The sequence below is a fragment of the Mirounga angustirostris genome, unplaced genomic scaffold (genome assembly GCF_029215605.1).
Source record: "Mirounga angustirostris isolate CCGP_5_RB_7025 unplaced genomic scaffold, mMirAng1.0.hap1 SCAF_9, whole genome shotgun sequence".
In the NCBI taxonomy this organism is placed as follows: Eukaryota; Metazoa; Chordata; class Mammalia; order Carnivora; family Phocidae; genus Mirounga; species Mirounga angustirostris.
Window position 1 is genome coordinate 31,079,927 of NW_026991717.1, and position 25,102 is coordinate 31,105,028.

The 25,102-nt window shown below is 39.3% G+C and overlaps 1 protein-coding gene and 1 pseudogene across 50 annotated transcripts in view; one reads left to right on the top strand and one right to left on the bottom strand.

The window, feature by feature from the left end:
* The window catches only part of PEAK1 (pseudopodium enriched atypical kinase 1), a 320,078-nt gene that overhangs the window by 237,998 nt on the left and 56,978 nt on the right, over positions 1–25,102 (bottom strand). For 7 of the 49 annotated variants that reach the window (XM_064570108.1, XM_064570103.1, XM_064570089.1 and 4 more), the window contains one exon: positions 7,526–7,612. The exons of 34 other annotated variants lie outside the window; for them this stretch is intronic. The gene's annotated coding sequence lies outside the window, so the exon portion shown is untranslated. Of the gene's footprint in view, positions 1–7,525; positions 7,613–21,280; positions 21,381–25,102 lie in introns of all 49 variants that reach the window. 8 more of the 49 variants (XM_064570111.1, XM_054513391.2, XM_054513396.2 and 5 more) reach the window with 2 other exon arrangements.
* On the top strand, positions 14,903–15,558 carry LOC123860984 (small ribosomal subunit protein eS7-like; annotated as a pseudogene). Its single transcript, XR_006794928.3, has one exon. The product of XR_006794928.3 is annotated as a small ribosomal subunit protein eS7-like (transcript).

The window sequence follows — 25,102 nt, forward strand, 5'->3', positions numbered from 1 at the left end:
TCAAATAGGTTTTCAGGCAATAATTTTCTTCCATTTTTAGGTTGATCATAATACCACCTGTGAATAGCAACACTTTATTATGCCCCACCATGCAGTCTTTTGGGTCTTGACTACCTTTAGTCCTGGAAGAAGGCCTCCCATCTTGCTGGCTTTCTACCTGCTGTTCCTACTTGTTCTTGTTCCTCAGAAATGGAGGACATTTAGTGGGATTTACTCAGCATCTCTTCCACTTAGAACCGAGGCAGTCTGCTCCTTTATGGGAGAATTTAGGTTGGCTCTCTGTGCCACCACCAATCCGGTTCCTTTCATACTGTTGCTAGCAGAAATGCCTCCAAATTTGAAAAGTCCAGAAGAATATATTTTCATATTTCTCATTAATTTTGAGTCAGCAATGTTTTTTTCTATTATTTGGAAAATGCATCTGCTCCATCTCTCTCTTTCTGAAATTCCTATTTGTACATTTTATCTCCTGACTTATCCTCCATTTGTCTTATTTTCCAATCATTTTCATTTCCCCACCTTTTGCCTTTATACTCTGGAAAAGATTTCACAAGTTTGTCTTTCTTAGTGTCTAATTTGCTACTCACTGCATCCATAGAAGATTTTAATTTGGTAACTATATTTTCCATCCCTTTACAATCCTATCAGATTGCTCTCTTCTTGTAACTGATATTCAGCTTTCACAGCTTTTAATGACTAAATCTTTCTGAGAACAAAAACCTCACCAGATTGCTAACTGGGAGATTAACCAACCTGGAAAGAGTGGATAGGCACCTTCCAGGGAGGTACTAGCAGCAAACTCTGGGTCTCTGAATACTATTTACAAAGTACAAATACTTCTGGTCTAAGAGGCAAGAGAGAAATTTAAATATTGTGACTTGTGAGACCACCCATCAAGATTTTGCCCCTTCAAGTTAATATATTTATTTGAATTTCTCCAGTATATTTTTATTTATTTATTTATTTATTTTAAGTAATCTCTACACCCAACATGGGGCTTTAACTCATAACCTGAGATCAAGAGTTGCATGCTCTACTGACTGAGCCAGCCAGGTGCCCCCTGCCCCTCCCAAGTTAGGAGTTTTCCTACCTTGGAGAACCTCCTACCAAAAATTATCCTGGGTTTTTTGGCATATGAGCAGCATCAAGCTCTAGTTTCTAACACATATGTTAAGTTTTTTCCCATCGATTTATTTATCTATTGGTCTTTTCAACTGGAATTGAGAGGCATAAAGATTGGGAAATGTGTTTTGTCTATTTTGCCCAACACTATTATCTGTATTCTTGCCATTATACATCATGTCGCCTCTTACTACATTTAATTAATTCATACTTCTAGATAATATTTTCTGATTTCCACTTTACCAATTCAAAGGGACTTATAACATGCCATCCCAGCCACCACACTTCAGGATGCAAACACCACACTAACAACATCTGTTCCTAGGGATCTTTCACCAGGTCAGGTAGGATGATGGACTGGTGGGATCCTGAATGGTCACAGTTAATAGAACAGGTACCATTAGTCTTAATTTTATTTTGTTATTTTTATTTATTTATTTTTTCCTGAGGTGGGGGGGGGGGAGGCAGCATGTGCTCAGGGTGGAAGAGCAGAGGGAGAGGGAGAAAAAGAATCTTAAGCAGGCTCCACACCCAGTGTAGTGCCTGATGCGGGGCTCAATCTCATGACCCTGAGATCATGACCCGAACCAAAATCAAGAGTTGGACGCTTAAGCAACTGAGCCGCCCAGGCGCCCCATAAGTCTTAATTTTAGAAAGCAAGGTAGAAAGAATAACAGCTATGACCAGAGTCAACTTCTCACAGAAGAAGCAAAGAAATCACCCTAAAGATAACCACAAAGTACTGTACCCACTTGTCCCCCAACCAAAGAGCTTCAGAAGCAAAGATTCTGCCTCATTCACATTTGTATTACAAGAACCATGCTGGGCACAAAGAATCTAATATTCACAGCTTGCTGAGCTAAACAGACCTAGGTATTTGGCAATGAGGGTTCACCCTTATATTCTCTCATAAAAAAAAATCTCCCTTTACAGGGACCTCTATCAGGAACCAAGGCAGCTTTCCATTCATAAGTACCTTTTGAGTAGAGGGCTGATCGTAATCTACTTTGGTTTTATCTTATTCATAGACAAATAATTTGGGAGTTTATCAATCATGTCCATGTCCATGTCCATAAAAGCAACTCTTCAGGCCAATTTGGTTGCCAAGTTGCTTACGTGGAAAATGGTCTGAATCCTCACATACAGCTCAAAGGAGTATAAACTGGTTGTTCTACAGAGCAATTTGGCAATACTTAGTAAACTTCATAATGGCCTCCCAACAACCCACCAATACCACTTTTCAGCATATATCTCCATAAAATAAAATAATTATTGCAGCATTGTTTATAGTACATAAACGCCACTAGGGGAGTATATAAGTAAGATGGATATGTAGTATGCATGGATAAGAGTATGTACATGATAGAATACTTTATAGCTGTCAGAAGTAATGAACCAGAATTACATACAGCAACAAAGACAGATCATTTAAATATAGGGCTGAATTTAAAAAGATAAAATAAAATGAGATGTACACCCAAATGCCATTTATGAAAATTACAAACTTACACACAGAAAACACTATGTATTTTCCAAAGATACACAAATATCTAAAGACATATACTAACTATTATAGTGGGTATTTATGGGAGGAAGCAAAATGAGTAGCAATAGGGAAATACTAAGATAAAGACAACAAAATAACCAATCAAGAGATGGGTCTAGCGCTCAGGATGCCAGCAGTGAGAAGCATGATTCTATATGCTCCTGAAGTGTGGGAAATAGGTAGGGGAATAAACGAAATCCAAATAAAATCAAATGGGACAAGAGAATGTAGTCATGAGAGCTCTACTTTAAAAAAAACAAAAAACTGTTCTACATATGCTAAGACAAAAGTAATATCATTTATTTTTAAAGAAGTCAGAAATATTTCACTTATTTGAGAGAAGAGAACTCCAATAAATATTGATTTTTAAAAATCAAGGAATGGGGGCGCCTGGGTGGCTCTGTGGTTTAAGCGTCTGCCTTTGGCTCAGGTCATGATCCCAGGGTCCTGGGATCGAGCCCCACATCAGGCTCCCTGCTCGGCGGGGAGCCTGTTTCTCCCTCTCCCTCTGCTGCTCCGCCTGCTTGTGTGCTCTCTCTCTGTCAAATAAATAAATGAAATCTTTAAAAATAAAAAATTAAAAATTAATTAAAATAAAATAAAAATCAAGAAAGAATAATCACTGATTATAATCAATAACCTAAAGTAACTACATGACCTAACTTAGAATTTGATTATTTGTCTGAAATTAATAGGTCTATAACATCCTGAGATTAATCTGAGTACATTACCTGTAATATAAAGACCCTGAACATAAAATCCCAATCAGAAAACACATTATACTCTGGCACAGAGAATCTACACTAACTCAATTTTTAGTCTATACCCTTGTCTTAGAGATCATGTTACAAAACATTTGCCACAGACCAATTCCTGAATAAGATGGTACCTAGGGTGCCTAGGTGACTCAGTCGTTAAGCGTCTGCCTTCGGCTCAGGTCATGATCCCAGGGTCCTGGGATCGAGTCCCACATCGGGCTCCCTGCTCAGCGGGAAGCCTGCTTCTCCCTCTCCCACTCCCCCTGCTTGTGTTCCCTCTCTCGCTGTCTCTCTCTCTGTCAAATAAATAAATAAAATCTTTAAAAATAAATAAATAAATAAATAAATAAATAAATAAATAAATAAATAAATAAAATGGTACCTAAAACCATGGCATCACGCAAAAAATGAACCCTAGAAAATTCAGTAGGAAAAAGTCATTTTTCAGTACCCCATTATTACTACAGCACCAATATGAACACAGTCTTAATAGAAGACGGGTGAGGAGACAAAATCTGGAACACATTTCATCCTTGAAGAGGACACAAGGGGAGAAACTATTTCAGCATTTCAGAATGCAAGAGTTGAGTAGGAAGAGCAGGAACCTGAAGGTCACTTCTCTTGGCATATTAGGTTGTTCTCATTAAATTACAACCGAATCTGCCAATGATGCTTTACAACATAATAGATTTTTCAAGATGTCAATAGAAAGATAAGCTGGATTAGAAATGTCATTATACAGCTTTCTGGGACCTATAATAAATGATCTTGGGGGGAAGAGGGAGGTCATCATTTTTCTTTTTTCTTTTTTTTAAAGATTTTATTTATTTATTTGACAGAGAGGGAACACAAGCAGGGGGAGTGGGAGAGGGAGAAGCAGGCTTCCCTCGGAGCAGGGAGCCCAATGCAGGCCTTGATCCCAGGACCCTGGGATCATGACCTGAGTCGAAGGCAGACACTTAACGACTGAGCCACCCATGCGCCCCATCGACTCTTGGTTTTAGATCAGGTCATAGTCTCAGGGTCATGACATCAAGCCCTGCATTCGGCTCCGCACTAAGCATGGAGCCTGCTTGAGATTCTCTCTTTCCCTCTCCCTCTGCCCTTCTATCCCCCACTTACATGCACACTCTTTCTCTCCTAAAAAAAAAAAAAAAATTGGAACAAGACACCACACTATACACCTTTTAGAATGGATAAAATTCAAAACAATGACAACCCCAAATGCTGACAAGGATGTGGGGCAACAGGAACTCTCATTCATTATCAGTGGGAATGCAAAATGGTAAGCTACTTTGCAAAAACAGTTTGGCAGTTTCTTACAAAGCTAAATTTAGTCTTACTATATGATCCAAAAATTGCGCTGTGATTTGAGAACAAATGTCCATACAAAAATCTGCACGTGAATGTTTATTCATACTTGCCAAAACTTAGAAGCAATCAAGATATCCTTCAACTGCTGAATGCATAAATTGTGATAAATCCACACAATGGAGTATTATTCAGGAATAAAAATAAATGAACTATCAAGCTGCAAAAAGACATGACGGAAACTTAAAAGCACATTGCTAAGTGAAAGAAGTCAGTTTGAAAAGGCAACATCGTATATGACTCCAACTACATGGCAGTCTGAAAAAGACAAAACCGTAGAGATGGTAAAAAGATGTGTGATGGTGTCAGGAGTGTGGGAGCAAGAGGAGGAGGGATGAATAAGTGGAATATAGGATTTACTGAGCAGTGAAACTATTCTGTATGAAACTGTAATGACAGATCCATGAGATTATGAATTTGTCAAAATCCATGAAACTATACAACATAAAGAATGAACCTAATGTAAACTATGAACTTCATAATAATGTATTAATATTGGTTCATTAATTATAACAAATAGATATCACTCTTCTGTTTCAACCCTAAATGAGTGTACTGCACTGTTCAATTCTGGCACTAACCACCCAGAGTTATTACAGCATCCTCCAGTACAAAGGGCATTATTCCAAACAAGACTGCACTTATTTCAGATGGCAGCTGTACTTCAGGGGTCCCCAGGCCACCAGCATTTCTAATCATCTGACCATAAATTCAGGGATTCCCATGATCCTGAGTTTAATAATTTGCTAGGACAACTCACAGAACTCAGGAAAGCATTATACATATAATTATAGTTTTATTATAGAGGAAACACACAGGGCAGGGTCTGGAGTAGAGGGGGGAGGTCCCCAAATGAAGAATTTCCATGCCCTCTCCCCATGAGTCAGTGTGTGTCGTCCTCCCAATATATCAATATATTCACCAATCAAGAAGGTCCCCTTTGGTGTCCAGAGTTCTTATTGGGATTTCATTAAATAAACATGAATGATTAAATCACTGGCTGATCACATGACTGAACTCCATCTCCAAACTTTATCTACCTCCTGTGAGGTCAGACTGGCCTGAAGTCCCAACCCTCTAATCATGTGGTTGCTGTTTCTCCTGACCAGACCCCATCCTGTAGCTATCTAGGGATCCACCGCAAGTCACCACATTACCATAACAAAGTCACTCATTCATCCAAAACCTAAGTTAATACCCTCATGGAAGAAACTTCTTATTTTATAACAAATATTAAAGCAGAATTTAATGACACAAACCCTTTTAGTTTCACGAAAGGCCAGAAATTACAAAGGGATGAAAGGAAGGGAGTATTGATCAGAAGGTGACTTTTTTTTTTATTCTTATGTTAATCCCCATACATTACATCATTAGTTTTAGATGTAGTGTTCCATGATTCATTGTTTGTGCATAACACCCAGTGCTCCATGCAGAACGTGCCCTCCTCAATACCCATCATCAGGCTTACCCATCCTCCCACCCCCCTCCCCTCTAGAACCCTCAGTTTGATTTTCAGAGTCCATCATCTCTCATGGTTCGTCTACCCCTCCGATTGCCCCCCTTTCATTCTTCCCCTCCTGCTATCTTCTTCTTCTTTTTTTTTTTTCTTAACATATATTGCATTCTTTGTTTCAGAGGTACAGATCTGAGATTCAACAGTCTTGCACAATTCACAGCGCTTGCCAGAGCACATACCCTCCCCAGTGTCTATCACCCAGTCACCCCACCCCCCACTCCAGCAACCCTCAGTTTGTTTCCTGTGATTAAGAATTCCTCATATCAGTGAGGTCATATGATACATGTCTTTCTCTGATTGACTTATTTCGCTCAACATAATACCCTCCAGTTCCATCCACGTCGTTGCAAATGGCAAGATCTCATTCCTTTTGATGGCTGCATAATATTCCATTGTATATATATACCACATCAGAAGGTGACTTTTAAGGGGAACACATTTCACAACTAGCTTAGATTATGAAAATAAACTTTATCAAAAAGGAGCAATGCAGACCAATGTAATGTTTGCTAACATTGAGGCATATGTCAATATAAAACCCAGAACTGGCATACTATTCATATAAAACCCACTTACATCCATTTTTAAAATGGATATACTGGTTAGGTCACATAGCAATGGTTAACATCTTCTATCATTGTCAAATGCAATGCATACTGAAAGAATTAAACAGTTGGCAAATGAAATGGAAAGGAGATTAAGCTGCATTCTTTCCAAAACCTGCCCCTTTACATAGAGTTAACTGAAGGAGCAAGGACTCAAAATCTATGCTACCAACCAAAGCTCTGAGGGTCAAAAATTATATTTTATAGAACTGTCACTTTCCTCACCAACACCAATAAATAAGTTATTAACTCTACCCTTTTGGCATAATAAAGTCATTTCGATAGAACTAAAAGTGCTACAGTTTCAATGTCAACTCTTTTGAAGATAAACGCTGCTGCTCTACCTCAGAATTCAAATTGCTGCAGCAGGTCAGTAGTCTGCTCTATTGTGTTGACACACTTAACTCATTTTATAAACCTAGATTTGTTTCTCTTCTATAATGCTCGAAAAAAATATTTATGGGAAGGCAATTTCATTTTGCTAGGCTGACAGAGACAGTCCCTTGGAGAAGGGGCAACTCAAGCAGGTCTGAAGCAGCTGTTAGGAGCCAATTTTCCTACCTGTTAATTGCAGTTGTGACTACGTTGCACCAGCTCACACACCCACCTGGCAAGCAGTAGATAAACTGAAACAGTCACAACTCAAGAGTTTGAAAACTAGAAGGCTCTTTCCCCCTTCCTATGAAGAATTCAACTAGGAAATAAAACAGTAAAGGAAGAAAAAAATGTCAAAAATACATAAACATTAATTGGACTTTCCTGACTACCAAAAAAAAAAAAAAAGAATTTTATAAATAGCTAAGAGAAAAAGTATGCATTCATTTGGTCATTCAACAAGTATTTACTGGAATTCCTACTGTGGCGGACACTGTTCTTAGGTGCTAGCAATATAGGAGTGAACAATGTCCCTGTCCCCATCAGAGAAGATAAAAGAGGAATAAATAACTCTCGATCAATCATTAGGTGTGAAGAAGAAAATAAAACACGGCCATGTAATAAAGACTGTTGGAGGAGTGCTTATTTATAGTGACTTGTCAAGGGAAACCTCTTTGAAGCAGGGACATTTACGCTGAGATTTAAATGTCAAGGAGGATAAAGCCAAGCAACAGTCTGAGGGAAGCCCATTCGCCACAGAGGGACAAACAGGAGAAGACCCTGAAGCTGGAATGAACTTGGTATATTCACAGAACAGAAAAGAGGCCAAGGTGGCTCGTGTTTCGTGAACAGGGTTAAGAATGGCAGCAGGTAGGTTCCCCCAAAGTGCCACCATTTCGAAGTCATCAGTAGGAAAGATTAAAATAAAAACTGTGACCAATGAGCTACTCATGGGAACTCACTTTTGGACTAGTAATGACCGCCAAGAAACTTTCAACAGAAAAAAGAGAAACATGAATTAAAGAAATGTCGCAAGAGCAGCGGTTTCTGAATCAGGAAAGATCAGCACTAGAGTCCTGGCTGAACCAGTGCTGTCAATCACCCCCAAATCAACAGCGTTCTAAATAAGATCAATGTCTAGGACTGGCATACCTGGACAAGGGGTATCTGAACCTCATAAAGGAAGTATTAAAATGCAGAACTCATAAATGAACTCTTGGCAGAAATGAGTATTTCTGAATGTGCTTGTCCTAATCCCTGCCTGACCTACTCATTTCAGAGAGTCCAAGGATTTCTTTTTAAAATTTAAATGTAAAAACAGACACAATAAAACAACACCCTCCTAGAATAGAAATTCTTAGCAATTTTAGAAAATTTTACCACATGTAACCATCTTCCTGGAATCACAAAATAAATTAGGATTTTAAAAAAGAGGGGAAAAAATTCAGTAAGTACTTAGTCACCTGTTTTCTTTCTCTAGCAAGCACAAAACAAGCCTTTAGGTTTAAAAGTATAACATTAAATGATGCTATATTTTAAAAATAAAATATACCTATTAAAATGGAACTAACTCATCTATTTGAAGGACAAACTATATTTTCTAGCATTGAAAGACTCTCAGATATACTGTACACGTTATATAATGCTAACCAGATTTTTTGTAATGGTACTGTAATGTTAAAATTCCCAAACTATGCTTACTGCTATTGAATAGATGCATTTTTTTTTCCACAGAAGCATTTTGGTAAGGTTCTAACTATTCACCTAAAAAAAAAAAAAAAAGGAAAACAATGGAGATCAAAAGCTTGCTTTAGGTGAAGTATGTGGCAATATGCCCTCACATAAGCTGCATGCTTAATTTTAATAAAAAAGAACACTGGCATCAGAGACTACAATCCCACTTCTATCACTTCCTGAACCTCAGTCTTCCTCATCAGTAAAATGAGGCTACTACCATCTACTCTCAAAAACGAAAGATTAAATAAAATGTAACAGGTGAAGATTAATGCATTCCAGTCTTAGTAGTAGTAATCATCATATCAGTAGAGAGAATAGAGCAAATATATGTTTAAAAAAAAGACAATCATAAATTACAGGTTATAAGAGCTAACCACAATGTAAATAATACTCCTGGAGTTGAATATACAGGCCAAATTCCTGCTTTACCTATAAAGAAACAAAAACTCAGAGAATTTAAGTGACAAGCCCCAAGTCAAAAAGCAGGCAGAAAAGGGGCTAAAATCTTGTTTAAACTCCTAAATGGGGTGTACATTTACAGAGCACTTTCACATATTGAAGACCCAACTGATCTTCACTATGAAATAGCTAATTTGACTGCTGAAAAAGCCCAAGGCTTACCAAAGATAGCCAGCTAGTAGTTCGTAATGGAACCACAAGTAAAACCTAGGACACTGAATACTGCTTCTCTCTTTTTTTTTTTAAGATTTTATTTATTTATATGAGAGAGAGAGAGGGAGGGAGGGAGAGCACAGAGGGAGCAGGAGAGGGAGAAACAGGCTCCCCGAGGAGCAGAGAGGCCAACATGGGGCTTGATCCCAGGACTCCGGGATCATGACCTGAGCTAAGGCAGACGCTTAACTGGCTGAGCCACCCAGGTGCCCCTGAATACTGCTTCTCTTAAAATAGAGATTGAAAATCTTTCTCACGGGGCACCTGGGTGGCTCAGTCATTGAGCATCTGCCTTCGGCTTGGGTCAGGATCCCAGTGTCCTGGGATCGAGCCCCGCATCGGGCTCCTGGCTCCGCGGGAAGCCTGCTTCCCCCTCTCCCACTCCCCCTGCTTATGTTCCCTCTCTCACTGTGTCTCTCTCTGTCAAATAAATAAATAAAATCTTTAAAAAAAAAAAGAAAATCTTTCTCACTCAAAACTTGACTTATACAAAAAAAAAAGTATGCCTTAGGGGCGCCTGGGTGGCTCAGTTGGTTAAGCAACTGCCTTCGGCTCAGGTCATGATCCTGGAGTCCCGGGATCGAGTCCCGCATCGGGTTCCCTGCTCAGCAGGGGGTCTGCTTCTCCCTCTGACCCTCTTCCCTCTCGTGCTCTCTGTCTCTCATTCTTTCTCTCTCAAATAAATAAATAAAATCTTTAAAAAAAAAAAAGTATGCCTTAGCAAGCAATCACATTTTTTACTTCAGGTAATAATTATTATTTTTTTAAGGTTTTATTTATTTATTTGACAGAGAGAGAGGGCGAGAGATAGCAAGCACAAGCAGAGAAAGTGGCAGAGGGAGAGGGAGAAGCAGGCTCCCCACCGAGCAGGGAACCCAAGGTGGGGCTCGATCCCAGAACCCTGGGATCATGATCTGACCCAAAGGCAGACGCTTAATGACTGAACCACCCAAGTGCCCCAATTCAGGTAATAATTATTTTTAAAGTCATACCATAAAGACATAAATGTTTGCATTCTGTATTTAATAGAATCAGTCAGCTTCTTAACATTAAAATTCTCACATCAAAGACAAGTCTTTTGATATATTCCCAAATTAAAAACTCTACTGATACCGGCTTAATGTAAGGTAGCAAGGATTATTTTTATTGTTTATTCACAAATTATTTTTACAGAACAGCTGGGTTAGTGAGTTGCTGAATATTTTATCATACTCAATTAAGAAGTCTATTGTTTCTATCATTAATGACTCTAATAAACACATCCTTAAAAATTACCTCATCAATCCTTTACTTTCCTTCATGTAGGATTTTCAAGTTAACCCTTAGGTCAATCAGTTCCTGTACTTAAGTCAAGATGATTCATTTTCATAAATAATTATGTTACAAATACTGCATTATTATGCAGCTAAAGGGAGAGACAGATTGGGAAACTGATTAAAAGAAAAGGATTCATATGGAGATGAGCCAACTGAACAATACAGTAACTAAGTAACAGTCATATTTACATTACATTTTTCTGGATATCACTGAGAAAGTATACATCTGCTTTAAAAAGGATCAAGCTTTGCAGCAAGATTTCTAGGTTTAACAAGAGGACATAACACAGCAATGTGGGAAGTCAGAGCTCGGCCATCATGATGGTTTTCAGATCATTTGTGCAAATACAGTGAGAGCATTTTCTCTATTCCAAAGAGGCCTCTGTCAAAAGTCACTTTCAAAGATATGAAAATGCAGGTCCACGTGCATTAAAGTAATTTCTGAGTCTCGCAAATAATAATTGGAAATACTGTTGTTGAGCAGGTGAGAGCAGAAGAGAACCATTACATTAATACACAAATGAGCTGCAGCCACTCACATTCCTTTCACATGAATGAGAGAAGAATAAATATATAATTCGGGTGGAGATCAAGCACTCTTGAAACAGTCATGGCCAGAGAACACCATCTAATTAACTGCTTAGCTCAGTTATAAGACTTCACTTGGGCTCAGCAAGGACTGTCACTGAATAGAAGAAGGGGCACAGCCTAAAGGTAGCAAGTTGTCTGGTGAACTGAGACAGTGCATACACCATAAAGTACGCTGCTTGTCTGTTTTCTGCATTTGATAATAATGTAATGGTGAACTCTTTAGGTAAGCAAAATAATAAGTGAATGAGTGTGTTAGAAACTCAACTGGAGGGCGCCTGGGTGGCTCAGTTGGTTAAGCGACTGCTTTCGGCTCAGGTCATGATCCTGGAGTCCCTGGATCAAGTCCCGCATCGGGCTCCCTGCTTGGCAGGGAGCCTGCTTCTCCCTCTGACCCTCCCCCCTCTCATGTTCTCTCTCTCTCTCATTCTGTCTCAAATAAATAAATAAAATCTTAAAAAAAAAAAAAAAAAAAGAAACTCAACTGGAAAAAAAACCCAGCTTGTGACAAAGCACCCTATTCGATTTCTTACAGCTTCCTCAGCCACAGCTTTAAAAGAGCCATACAATTCAGAATGATCAGCTGAAGCACCTTATAATAAAGACAGATAAATTCTGTATAACCCATTATTTTTGCATTAAAATTATCTAAAGATAATTTATAGTTGGCTATTACATAGCATAATCAATTATTGGAATACTTCATTCCTCACTTGCCTTGGACATGCAACAAGAGCTTACTATAAACATATTCTTCTATTCAGAGCAATTCACACTTAAAGTACTCTACTTATTACAATATACAGGGATGCCTGGGTGGCTCAGTTGGCTGAGCATCTGCCCCTTGATTCTGGCTCAGGTTTCATGATCTCAGGGTCTGGAGATTCAGCCCCATGCTCAGCAGGGAGTTTGCTTAAGATTCTCTCTTCCTCTTCCCTCTGCCCTTCCCCCTGCTCACTCGCGCGAGCTCACTCTCTCCCTCCGTCTCTCAAATAAATTTAAAAACAACAACAATAATATTCATTCAATACACATTTATTAAGCACCTATTGGGTGCCAAGCACTTTTGGTGGAAATACCAGGAAACACCATGCTGAATTACATTAGCCCTTGCTTTTAGAGGTAGAGGGTATGGCTTACAGATGTGCAAATATTATATAACAAATGCTAAAGCAGAAATGTGTACAAATCACAATGGAAATATAGAAATGGAAAGGACTTAATTCTTCTGAGGAAGTGAAAAAAAGCTTGTCAGACTACCTAATTTTTTCACTGTTACAAGGAGTTTGGTAGATATATTATAGGTTGTTCACAAGGAAAGGGGAGCATGAAAGATCTACAGCCTGTGCAAAGTTGTATAGCTAGAAAAGAGTACTTGTTTGGCATGTAACAACATAGCCCTAAAATAAGTACAGATGAAAAAATAAGCGATCACCAGAATGGGAAACAAAGTATCTTCAATAAGGCAATTTAGGAAGTTTAGACTTTATCCCAATGAAAATGTGAAGCACTGAAAAGTTTCAAGCAGGGGGGATGCCTGGGTGGCTCAGGTGGTTAAAAGTCCAACTCCTGGTTTTGGCTCAGGTCATGATCTCAGGGTCTTGAGATCAGGCCCTACTCAGGCTCTGCACTCAGCACAGAGGGTCTACTTGTCCCTCTCCCTCTGCTCCTCCTCTCCCACCCACCTATCTGTCTCTCTTTCTCTCTCTCAAATAAATAAATAAATTTCTAAAAAATTTCAAGCAGGAATGTGATTGACCTTGGCTTTAGAAAAATCCTTCTGGCCATATGTGATATAATGATTTATAATGATTTGTATCATCTGAATGACCAAAATATATTTCTCAGAAATATTTGCTCTGCATCCATAGTTCCTGAAAACACTTCAGACCATAAAGGTAAAATAGATGTCTTATTATTAATGAAGGTGAATTCTGGACCAAGGGCACCCAAAGGGTAGGGATTTGTTGCCTGGAGGACCAACCATGTGATCAGAGTCTTGGAACTTTTACAATCACCCTCACTCCATCCCAGAGTGGGGAGGGGAGAGGAGCTGGAGTTTGAATCAACCAATGGTCAATGACTTAGTCAATCGTGACTATGTAATGAAGCCTCCATAAAAACCTGAGAGGACAGCTTTTTTAGTCCTCCTTTTTAGAGAGCTTCCATGTTTGGGGGGGCCCGAATGTTGAAGCAGGCCCCCAAGTCCATGAGGACAGAAGCTCCTTTGTTAGGAACCTCACCTTAGGTAGCTCTTCATCTAGATATTGATTCATATCCTTTATCATATCCTTTAATAAACTGGTAAATTTAAGTAAGTGTTTCCCTGAGTTCTGTGAGCTGTGCTAGCAAATTAATTGAACCTAAAGAAGAGGTTGTTGTTGGAACCTACAATATGTAGCTGGTTGGTCAGGAGAACAGGTAAGAGCCTGGGGCTTGTGACTGGTGTCTGAAGTAGAGCGTGAGGGCAGTCTTGTAGGACTGAACCCTTAACCTGTGAAATCTGATGCTATCTTTGGGTAGACAGTGTCAGAATTGAGTTGAATTCTCAGAAATCCTACTCTGAGAATTGCTCGGTGTTGTGTGTTGGAACCCCTGCCTCCGACACTGAAATTGAATCTGGGAACCCTAAAAGACCATACATACAACAAAAGGAAGGAATGATGTTGGAGCAATCAAGTTTGGTAGTTCTATTAAAAGATTATTAAGGGCACCTGGCTGGCTCAGTCAGAGAAGTATGTGAGTCTTGATCTTGGGGCTGTGAGTGCAAGACCCACACTGGGTGTAGAGATAAATAAAAACTTAAAAAAAAAAAAAAAGATTATTAAAATCATTACTACCCTTAGATGAAAGCAACAGATTTGGCCCTTAGGAGGCCACACCATTCTCTATGTAATGAGCAATGCAAAGGGCCAAGAGGAAGTGTCTTGCTGGGTCTGACCCACAGAGACCATTTTTCACCTATCTGGAACTCCAGAAGGCCTAGTTCAAACGACTGAGTCCATTTCCAGGACAAGTCTTCATTCAGATGTGTGCACCCCTAGACCTGAAGAGTAGCTAACAGGTAGCTACTGAGAGAAGATGGGGGCTCTGGAGAGAGCCTGGACATTTTACCACAATAAAAAGGATATATATACATGTATATCTGCAATATTATATATGTAATGTATATTACATAATTTATATACTTCAAAATATTTTAATTGTGGTAAGATGTATATATATAACTATATATAAGTATATATATTTACATATTAGGATATAAGTACTAATATTAATAATATATATAGCTCTTCCTAGGCCGGCGCTCTCACCAAGGAGAAGGCCATGTTCAGTTCAAGCGCGAAGATCGTGAAGCCCAATGGCGAGAAGCCGGACAAGTTCGAGTCCAGCATCTCCCAGGCTCTCCTTGAGTTGGAGATGAACTCCGACCTCAAAGCCCAGCTGAGGGAGCTGAATATCACGGCCGCCAAGGAAATTGAAGTTGGCGGTGGTCGGAAAGCTATTATCATCTTTGTTCCCGTTCCTCAGCTGAAATCTTTCCAGAAAATCCAAGTCTGGCTAGTGCGTGAATTGGAGAAAAAGTTCAGTGGGAAGCACGTTTGTTTTTACCACTCAGAAGAGAATTCCGCCTAAGCCAACTCAAAAAAGCCGTACAAAAAATAAGCAAAAGCGTCCCAGGAGCTGCACTTTGACAGACCCGTGCACGACGCGATCCTGGAGGACTTGGTTTTCCCAAGTGAAATTGTGGGCAAGAGAATCTGTGTGAAACTGGATGGCAGCTGGCTGATCAAGGTTCATTTGGATAAAGCACAGCAGAACAACGTGGAACACAAGGTTGAAACTTTTTCTGGCGTCTATAAGAAGTTTACAGGCAAGGATGATAACTTTGAGTTCCTAGAGTTTCAGTTGTAAACAAAAATGATTAAATAAAACTTTCACAGTAAAAAAATAAATAAATAATATATATATATCATGAATTAGCAATTTTATAACATACTCATGTATAAATGATTATTTGTGCCTAAAACCTAAGGTTTTTGTTTTTTTTTTAAAGATTTTATTTATTTATTTGACAGAGAGATAGACAGAAGAGCACAAGCAGAGGGAGTGGCAGAGGGAGAGGGAGAAGCAGGCTTTGCACTGAGCAGGGAACCCGATGTGGGACTCGATCCCAGGACCCTGAGATCATGACCTGAGCCGAAGGCAGACGCTTAACCATCTGAGCCACCCAGGCGCCCAAACCTAAGGTTTTTTATGATTTATAGTACCAACTTGAAGTTTTAAAAATTTTATTGTTTCAAGATCTGAGGGGCGCCTGAGTGGCTCAGTCGTTAAGCGTCTGCCTTCGGCTCTGGTCATGATCCCAGGGTCCTGGGATCGAGCCCCGCATCGGGCTCCCTGCTCAGCGGGGAGTCTGCTTCTCCCTCTCCCACTCCCCCTGCTTGTGTTCCCTCTCTCGCTGTGTCTCTCTCTGTCAAATAAATAAATAAAATCTTAAAAAAAAAAAAAAGAAGATCTGAAGTAATTCTTTAACAGAAAAAAAATATTTCTCCTATAAGATAGACCTACTAAATTCAGGATCAACTTACTAGAAAGTCAAAGCAATATGAAGATAGATATGCCAACCAGGTGTTGAAAACAGCTTGGTTTAAAAAAAAAAAAATCATTTAGTAAAGGATCAATGTGTGGCCAAAAGCAGATATTTGTTATACACAAATGAGCTACTGTATTGCAGAGCTCTGCTCATTAGTGTACAGAGATGCATTACCCTCACATTAAATAAAGACTCAGTGAGCAAAACACTGTAGCAAGCATCTGTTGGCTAATGACAAAGAAAACGATGGACCCTTTGAGGCCAATTTCCATCCAGCTGTAAGCATGGAAGCAGCAAACGCATGCACTGCTTTTCAATATTACCCCCAAATAACCATGAAAAAGAAGCTCTTCGGCATTCATGTTACTCTATGGCAAAAGCAATACAAGTATTAATTACGTATGCTAAACAAGATACTTAGAAAAAGTTAACCCTAAATAAGGAGAAGTCAAATATATAACTGCATTTTATTCTCATTCCACTTTTCTATCAATATCCATGGTCAGGAGAATGATTGGTCGAAAGAAGGCACTAAACAAAACTGTAAACTAGGCAAAGTTTGTCTTCTTATATCAGTTACTTTTTCCTGTCCCTGCTTTATTACCTTTTTTTCTCCCCACCCTATCCCCAATGTTCACATATTTCCCCCAGACCTCTGCTCTAATGTTCTCTGGGGCCTGCCTTGGCCTCCCTTGCCCCTGTGTTGAAATCTATCGTACTTATATATAGTTCTCAGAATGTCATGTGATCTGGTTACAGCACCCACAAACATCTATAATTCCTTTAACTTGCCCTCCCTCCCTAATGCTTTTATCTAACCTCAAGACCACACCCTCTCCTCCCTTCTCAGAAACATTTTACATAGCCTTTATCTTTCCTATATATTCAACTTTCTCTCTTCACTAGTGTCTTTCTCTCAGTACATAAACATATTTAAGTCTCTATCTAAAAAGCAACAAAACCCTTAGCTTATTAAAAGGTAAATAAATGCTAGTATATGGAACTTACTCTATGGTGTCTTCCCCCTTAGTCTCTGCCTTCGCCTCACCACATTCACTCCCCAGGCCACAGCAATGTGACCTCTGCTCACACCATTACCTTAATCCAAGGGCTTTTCATCTAAAGGCTGGAGGGTCTGTGGATAGAACTCAGGAGACCTACGGACTTGGATGGGAAAATATATTATTTCTTTATTTCCTCCAACCTCTAAAATTACTAATACTATATTTATTAAATTACTATAAGCCTGCCACTATACCTTGCAGTGTATCGTGTTAAAGAAACACGTAATACTTTATTACTATTAGTTTGGTAATAATACTTTAATATAGGGTGCCTAGGTGGCTCAGGTCATGACTTCAGGGTCCTGGGATTGAGCCCTGTATCTAGCTTCCTGCTCAGCCGGGAGTCTGCTTCTCCCTCTTCCTCCCCTCCTCCCCCCAACTCGTGCTCTCTCGCTCTCTCTCAAATAAAAAAAAAAAAAAACATTAATATAATTGGCTTCCCTTGTAATTCTATGTATTTTATTTTATCCATCTGCAGCAGACTTTCCAAATATGCCACAAAAATACCTGCCACCCACACGCTCTTCTATGGTGTAAATTTGTGGCTCACCCACAAAGATGTGGAGTCTGATTCCATTCTTATATCCAAGCTGGCATTTAACTTGCTTGTAACCAAAAGAGTGTGGTGAAGTGACAAGGAGTGACTTCCCAGGCTTGGTTAGGAAAAGTGATGCAGGTTCTAAACAGTGGGGCGGTTTGCTAAACAGTGATAGTTTCCAGAACGGAATCTGGCACCTGGAACTGGAGTGCTGACATAATAAGAACATAAGACAGGTGACACCAGCTGTGGGATTGGGTAGTAGACACGAACAGGAAGGGCCACAAGGATCTCACAGCAAAAGCCTGATGAGCACTGAAGAGGCTACTGGAAAGGCCTTAAAGGAGAGGGAGTAAAACGTTATCAGAAGCTGGAGGAAAAAAGACCATCATGAAGGGGCAGAAAATTTAGCAAAACTGTTGCTTGTGATAAGTCAAAAAAGCAGAAAATGCTGGCAATGAACTGTTACTTCTAGCTAAGGTAATTTCCAAGCAGAATGTCCAAAGTGTCAACTGGTTTCTTTTACACATGTAACAGAAGGTGCAGCTGGAGAGATGAGCTAAAGAAAGTCTTCTGTTTTCAAACAGGATTCAGAGGAAATATAAAGAAACCAGCCATTGCTGGATTCAAAAATAAAACTATTTTTCATCTACAATCTCTCCCAGCAGAGAATGCTGGAAACAAAAAAAGGGGGACGAGATCAAATACAGGGTGCTGAAAGGAAAATCTGGTCTCTAGACAGAGATGAAACCAAGGGTGTTGCTATAAAATCCTTTAACACTCAGTTTCTCCTTCTCAGTATCTTTCTCTCAGTGCCTTTCCCTGTACTTGTCTGCTAAAACTAGATGTGCCCAGGGGTTCTGTCCTCAATCCTGAGCAATTTCTTCTTCAACCACTCCTGAAAAACTATTAACCTCAAAATTTCTCTCAAGACTCCACCTCTCTCCAAGAACTGCATACAAATCTGCACATCTCCACTTGAACATCTCAGAAAAACCTCAAACTAAATATTTTAAGAACCTATCTATCCCCCATCCCACAAGTTCTATTTTATTTGTTTATTTATTTATTTGAGGGGGGAGGGGCAGAGTCATCAAGTTCTATAGATTCTACCTGCCCCCACACACTATTTATTCTAACCATGTCAAAATATAAGACCCACCATGGATAGGAGTACATTCTTTTCTATCTAGAATGCAACTCCTATTATAAATCCTAACTACTTTGCTATGTGCTAATTTAATTCAACAATATGGAACACCTATTCTATGGCAAACCTGGCAGGACCTATGCCAGGGCTAGGCAAACAAAACTGAGATAGAGAACCTGAAAGGACTCCGTTTTAGAAAGGCTCCCGGTCTGCTGTTTCTCTACCTGGCCCCATTTACTCATGCTCTATATCTCATCTTGCATCTGAGTAAACCAAAGCAGCTATGATCCCACTCCAAGGGGGAAGCAAGAAAGTTAACCATTCTCTGAGTTCTGTCCTAGGCCCCATACACCTGATAACATCTAAGAAGAGATCACGAGCATGTGTCAGGACAATGGCTTCAAACCTCAGTTGACGCTGGTGCTAATACTCCCTTACCTTCGGTGATTTATGGAATAACACCTACTGTTCACCTGACACTACTTTTGATCAGACCCTACCCTGGATTCCTGAAGGAACATGTACCATTGACCCCTTTCCAATATAAACCCCTAACCCCAAGCAGTGAGGAGACTCCCTTTTCCTTTCCTGAGGCTCCCAGAACCTCCATCTGCTGTACTCTATCACTTATGCTATTCAACAAACTCTGCTCTCACTTCCTCCTGGCTCGCGTTTGATTTCTACCCTGCACTAAGCCAAGGACCTTCTTGGCTGGTCCTGCGAGACCCCCTCTGGGACCTCGGACCAGCCTTCCTATGTCAAAATTAAGTGAGAAACAGGTCCTGCCTCTTCTCTGGAATCACAGGGATAAAAAGAAAAATAAGTACAACACTGGGGTTTATCATGAAAGGTAGTATTGTATGGCAGACTAATTCTTTTGTGGGGGTGGAGATACAGCAGGCAGTAAGCAAAACAACAGAATAAATGTAATACATTCTCTTGGAGGAGCAAGTTTATTTGATGTAAGTAACTTAACAAAAGATTTTAATATCAACATATTCATTATAAGCAGAATACAAAATTTACATGAAAGATGCAATATAATACTTAAAAATTCATGGGTTGTTTTGAGCAAGAATAACTGTTATTAGAATTTAAAGTAACATTACTAAGCAGAAGGAGACCCACTTTAAGTCAGAGACCCTCTTAGAAGTAAGTCACCCCACCTAAAGGAACTTTTGGGTCCACCTATCCAAAAAGGCAACCAGGGCTGGGTGAACATTCAGTGAAACACCACTGGATGATCAAAAAGATTCTGTGGGACTCTTTGCTACAGCCAGCCTCCCTCTACACAGTCTCTGTGGAAGGCTTCGGACACAGCATAGAAGAAGTCTTGCAGATGACTGAGGAATCTTGAACAAACTCATTTTTTTTTGTCAGATTAAAGTCATCTGTAACTATGTAAAGGAAGTCTAAGAAAGCTAAGAAAAAATTTCTGCTGGCTCCAATTCCTGCCAAGATGCTGAATTAGCAACACTACTGACCCCATCTCAGGAGATCGGCCCTTGGGGAAGGTACACAGAAAAACTGGAAAGAACGATGAGAAACACCTGGGGGCACAAGGACCCCTTTCCAACTGGTATGTGTGGAATGGTGGCTATGGCCTGCGGCACGAGGCAGCTCACCAAGGCTGCGGGATAACAAAACAGAAAAAGAACTACTGAGTTCTGGTTTTTGCTTTTCTTGTGCCCCAGCACCTACGTGCACACAACCTGGCCCCATATATGCATTACTCAGACCTCAGATCCTCAGGAAAATAACGTTCCCTGGCTGTTTCTTTCCATCACCTTCTCCTGTAACACAAGCCCTTGGCCTGAGCACCAGTAATCACAGCAGTGCCTTGTCCTAAAGGCAACTTCTTCCTCAAGAGAAACAGGTAAAGAAGTGACCTAAAGTTATATGGTATGGGGTGAGGAATGACTGATTCAAGCTCTGCAGTGCCTGGGGCTCTCCAACTCCTGCCCCTGACATCACTGGGACTAATATTAAACCTAATCCGGGCGCCTGGGTGGCTCAGTTGGTTGAGTGGTTGCCTTCGGCTCAGGTCATGATCCTGGAGTCCCTGGATCGAGTCCCACATCAGGCTCCCTGCTTGGCAGGGAGTCTGCTTCTCCCTCTGACCCTCCCGACCCTCCCCCCTCTCATGCTCTCTCTCTCTCAGTCTCTCTCTCTCAAATAAATAAATAAAATCTTAAAAAAAAAACAAAACAAAACCTAATCCTCCCCACATAAGCAGTATCTGACAAAGGAAAATATCAAGTATTCAAGCTGCCATAACAAAATGCCATAAACTGGGTGGCTTACACAACAGAAATATTTTCTCACAGTTCTAGAGGCTAGAAGTCTGAGATGAGGGTGCCGGCACGGTCAGGTTCTGGTGAGAGCTCTCTTTCTGGCTTGCAGGTGGCCACCTTCTGGCTGTGTCCTCACAGAGAGAGGAGAGAAAAAGAGCATGTTCTCTAACATCTCTTTTTATCAAGGCACTGTTTCCATCAGACCAGGGCCCCACCTTCACAACTTCGTCTAACGCTAATTACTTCCCAAAGGCCCCATCCCAAATACCAACACACTGGGGCTTCAACATAGAAAGTCTGGGGAGGGGCGCCTGAGTGGCTCAGTCAGTTAAGCATCTGCCTTCGGCTCAGGTCATGATCCCAGGGTCCTGGGATCGAGCCTCCATCGGGCTCCCTGCTCCGCGGGAAGCCTGCTTCTCCCTCTCCCACTCCCCCTGCTTGTGTTCCCTCTCTCGCTGTCTCTCTGTGTCAAATAAATAAATAAAATCTTTCAAAAAAAAAAAAAAAGTCTGGGGAGACACAAACATTTAGCCATTATATCTATGTTTAAAAAAAAAAAAGGTGAAGTTTGATCCTAACATCATACCATATGAAAATCCATCACACCAGATGGATCAAGGCCTTAAATGTCAAAAACTTAAAAAACCTTAGTAGAAAAAATGAGTATCTTTTAACCTCAGGATAAGGAAAGATTTCTTAAACAAGACAAGGGAAGTTTGTACTAAGATTACTAAGAACTGTTCAAAAAATACCTTAAAGGAAGTGAAAATACAAATTATAAAATAGGAGAAAGTATTCACGATACACCCAACTTATTATGCATTATTATCAAGAATATATAAAGCAATAACACACACACCCAAAACATGGCCAGAAAAATGGACAAGAGAGACTGAAGAGGCATTTGACATCAGAACATATGCATATAACCAATAAATGTATGAACAATGTTCAACATCACTGGAGATCATAGAAATTCAAAGCAAAACTCTTTGTCAGTAAAAAACAGTAAGCAGCTTTGAAAATAGACCAAAAAAGAACAGACTACCTACATTTCTCTCTAGCTCAGACATTCATTACCTCTCCCTTTCATTGCCTTTAGGCAATTTTTAAATTTAAAAACTGTAGAAAACTGATAATAATGTGAACTATTCTTGAGCTTAAAAGAGCTAATTAGTTGTGTCCAGTGGATTACAAGTTTAATTGCCCAATGGATAGATCAGTTTTTGCATCCATTTGAAAAATTCATTTCAGCATTCCTTTACTGCATACAAATGAGTGACTCTTCAAATTTGCCTTTGAACTGATTTTAACATCTTACCAGTTTCCTCATTAACTAGTGAGTTAAACATTTGACAAGTGTTCATTTTATATCTGTATGAGTCATGATTATAACCCCTTTTTAAAAATCCTTTAAAAAAAATCATTTTAACACCACAATCAGAATCCAGTATCATCCATTTATGATTAAAAGAAAAAAAAAAAAACCTTTCAGCAAATGAAGAATAGAAAGGGCTCTTCAACCTGAGGATAACAACTTCATGGTAAAAGTCTGAAAACTTTCTTCCTAAATTCAGGAACAAACCAAGGACATCTGCTCTCACAACTTCTATTCAATACTCTACTGGAGGTTCTAGTCAGTAAAATGAGGCAAGGAAAAGAATTACAGGTTGATAGGAAGAAGTAAAACTGTCTTTACTTACATACACATCATAATTACATAACAAAGCCTAGAGAATCAAAATAAACAAACCAAAAAAAACAAAAAACCCCCACAAAGCTACTAGAACTAACAAAGGCCAATATACACAATTCAATTATATTTCTACATACTAGTAATGAACAGTGGAAATGAAATACTTTTAAAATGTCATAATAGTCATAATAGCATTAAAAAATCAAAGTGCAAAATTTGTACACTGAAAAAGAAAATAAAAATTATGGCTCTTGAGAAATTACAGATGATCTAAATAAATGGAGAAAGATATCATGTTTACAATATTAAGATGTCTATTCTCTCCAAATTGATCTGTGGAGTGAACACGGTGTCAAGTAAAATCTACGGATGTTTTTGTAAAAAATGAAAAGCTAGCCCTAAAATCCCTATGGAGAAGTGGATTCTAAACCGTGTATGAATATACAAAGGACCCAGAAGAGTCAAAACAAATCTTCAGAAGAACAAAATTGGAGAACTTCCACCATTTCACTTCAAAACTTACTATTAAACTACTATAATCGATATAGCATAGTATCAGCAAAGAGAAAAAATGTCAATAAAACAGAAGACAAAGCTCAGAAATAGACATACACATAATAGCCAACTGATTTCTGACAAAGTTATCAAAGTAATAAATGAGAACAAGAAAGTCTTTTCAACAGCGGTGCTGGGAAAACTGGGTATCCACATGCTGGACCGTTACCTAACAACACGTACAAAACTTAATTCAAAATGGATCAAATATCTAAATGTAAGACCTAAAACAATAAAGCTCTTAGAAGAAAACATAGGACAGAAGCTTTATGACATTGGATTTGGCAGTGATTTCTTGGATATAATACTAAAAGCACAGGTAACAAAAGTAAAGACAAACTGGACCCCACGAAAATTTTTAAACCTTGCACATCAAAAGACACTATCCACAGAGTAAAAAAAGCGGCCACAACATAGGAGAAAATAGTTGCAAATCATATATCTGATAAGGGATTAATATCCAGAAAATAGAACTCCTAAAACTCAACAATAACAAAACCAACCAATTCAAAAATGGGCAAAGGACTTGAATAGATATTTCTCCAAGAAGATATATGAATGGCCAGTAAGCACATGAAAAGATGCTCAACATCACTGATCACTAGGGAAATGCATATCAAAACTACAATGAGATACCACCTCATATCCAGTCGGATGGCTAGTATTAAAACACACAAACTCACACACACACACACACACCAGAAAAACAACAAGTGCTGATTAGGATGTGGAGAAATTGGACCTGTGCACTGTTGGGGGAATGTTACAAGTACCACTGCTATTTAAAACAGCATGGTAGTTCCTCAAAAATTAAAAATAGAATTACTATATGATCCAGCAATTTCACTTCTGGGTACATATCCAAAAGAATGAAAGCAGGGTCTCAAAGAGATATTTGTACCCCTTGTTCACAGAAGCATTTTTCCCAGTAGCTAAAACATGGTAGCAACCAAGTATCCATTGACAGATGAATGCATAAGGAAAATGTGGCATATACGTACAATGGAATATCATTCAACCTCAAAAAGGAAGAATATTGTGCCATTCACTACAACATGGATGAAACTTGAGGACATGACGCTAAATGAAAAAGCCAGTTACAAAAGACAAATACTGTATGATTCAACTCACATGAGGTACTGAGAGAGGTGAAAATCATCATAAAGACAGAAAGTAGTTCTGGTAGTTGCCAGGGACTGGGGGAAGAGGAAAATGGGGATTTATTGTTTATTGCACATAGAGTTTATTTTACAAGATGAAAAAAGTTATGGGGATGGATGATGGTAACCAATGCACAACATTCTTAAAGTGCTTAATACCACTGAACTGTATACTTAAAAATGGTTAAGATAATAAATTTGTGGTATTTTTTACAACTTTTTAAAAAATTAAAAAAGAAAATGGTAAGAAAGAAGTTGGTAAGATGAGAACCAATTAATTTTTTTTTAATTTTATTTATTTAATTGACAGCGAGAGAGGGAACACAAGCAGGAGGAGTGGGAGAGGGAGAAGCAGGCTTCCCGCTGAGGAGAGAGCCCGATGCGGGGCTCGATCCCAGGACCCCGGGATCATGACCTGAGCTGAAGGCAGACGCTTAACGGC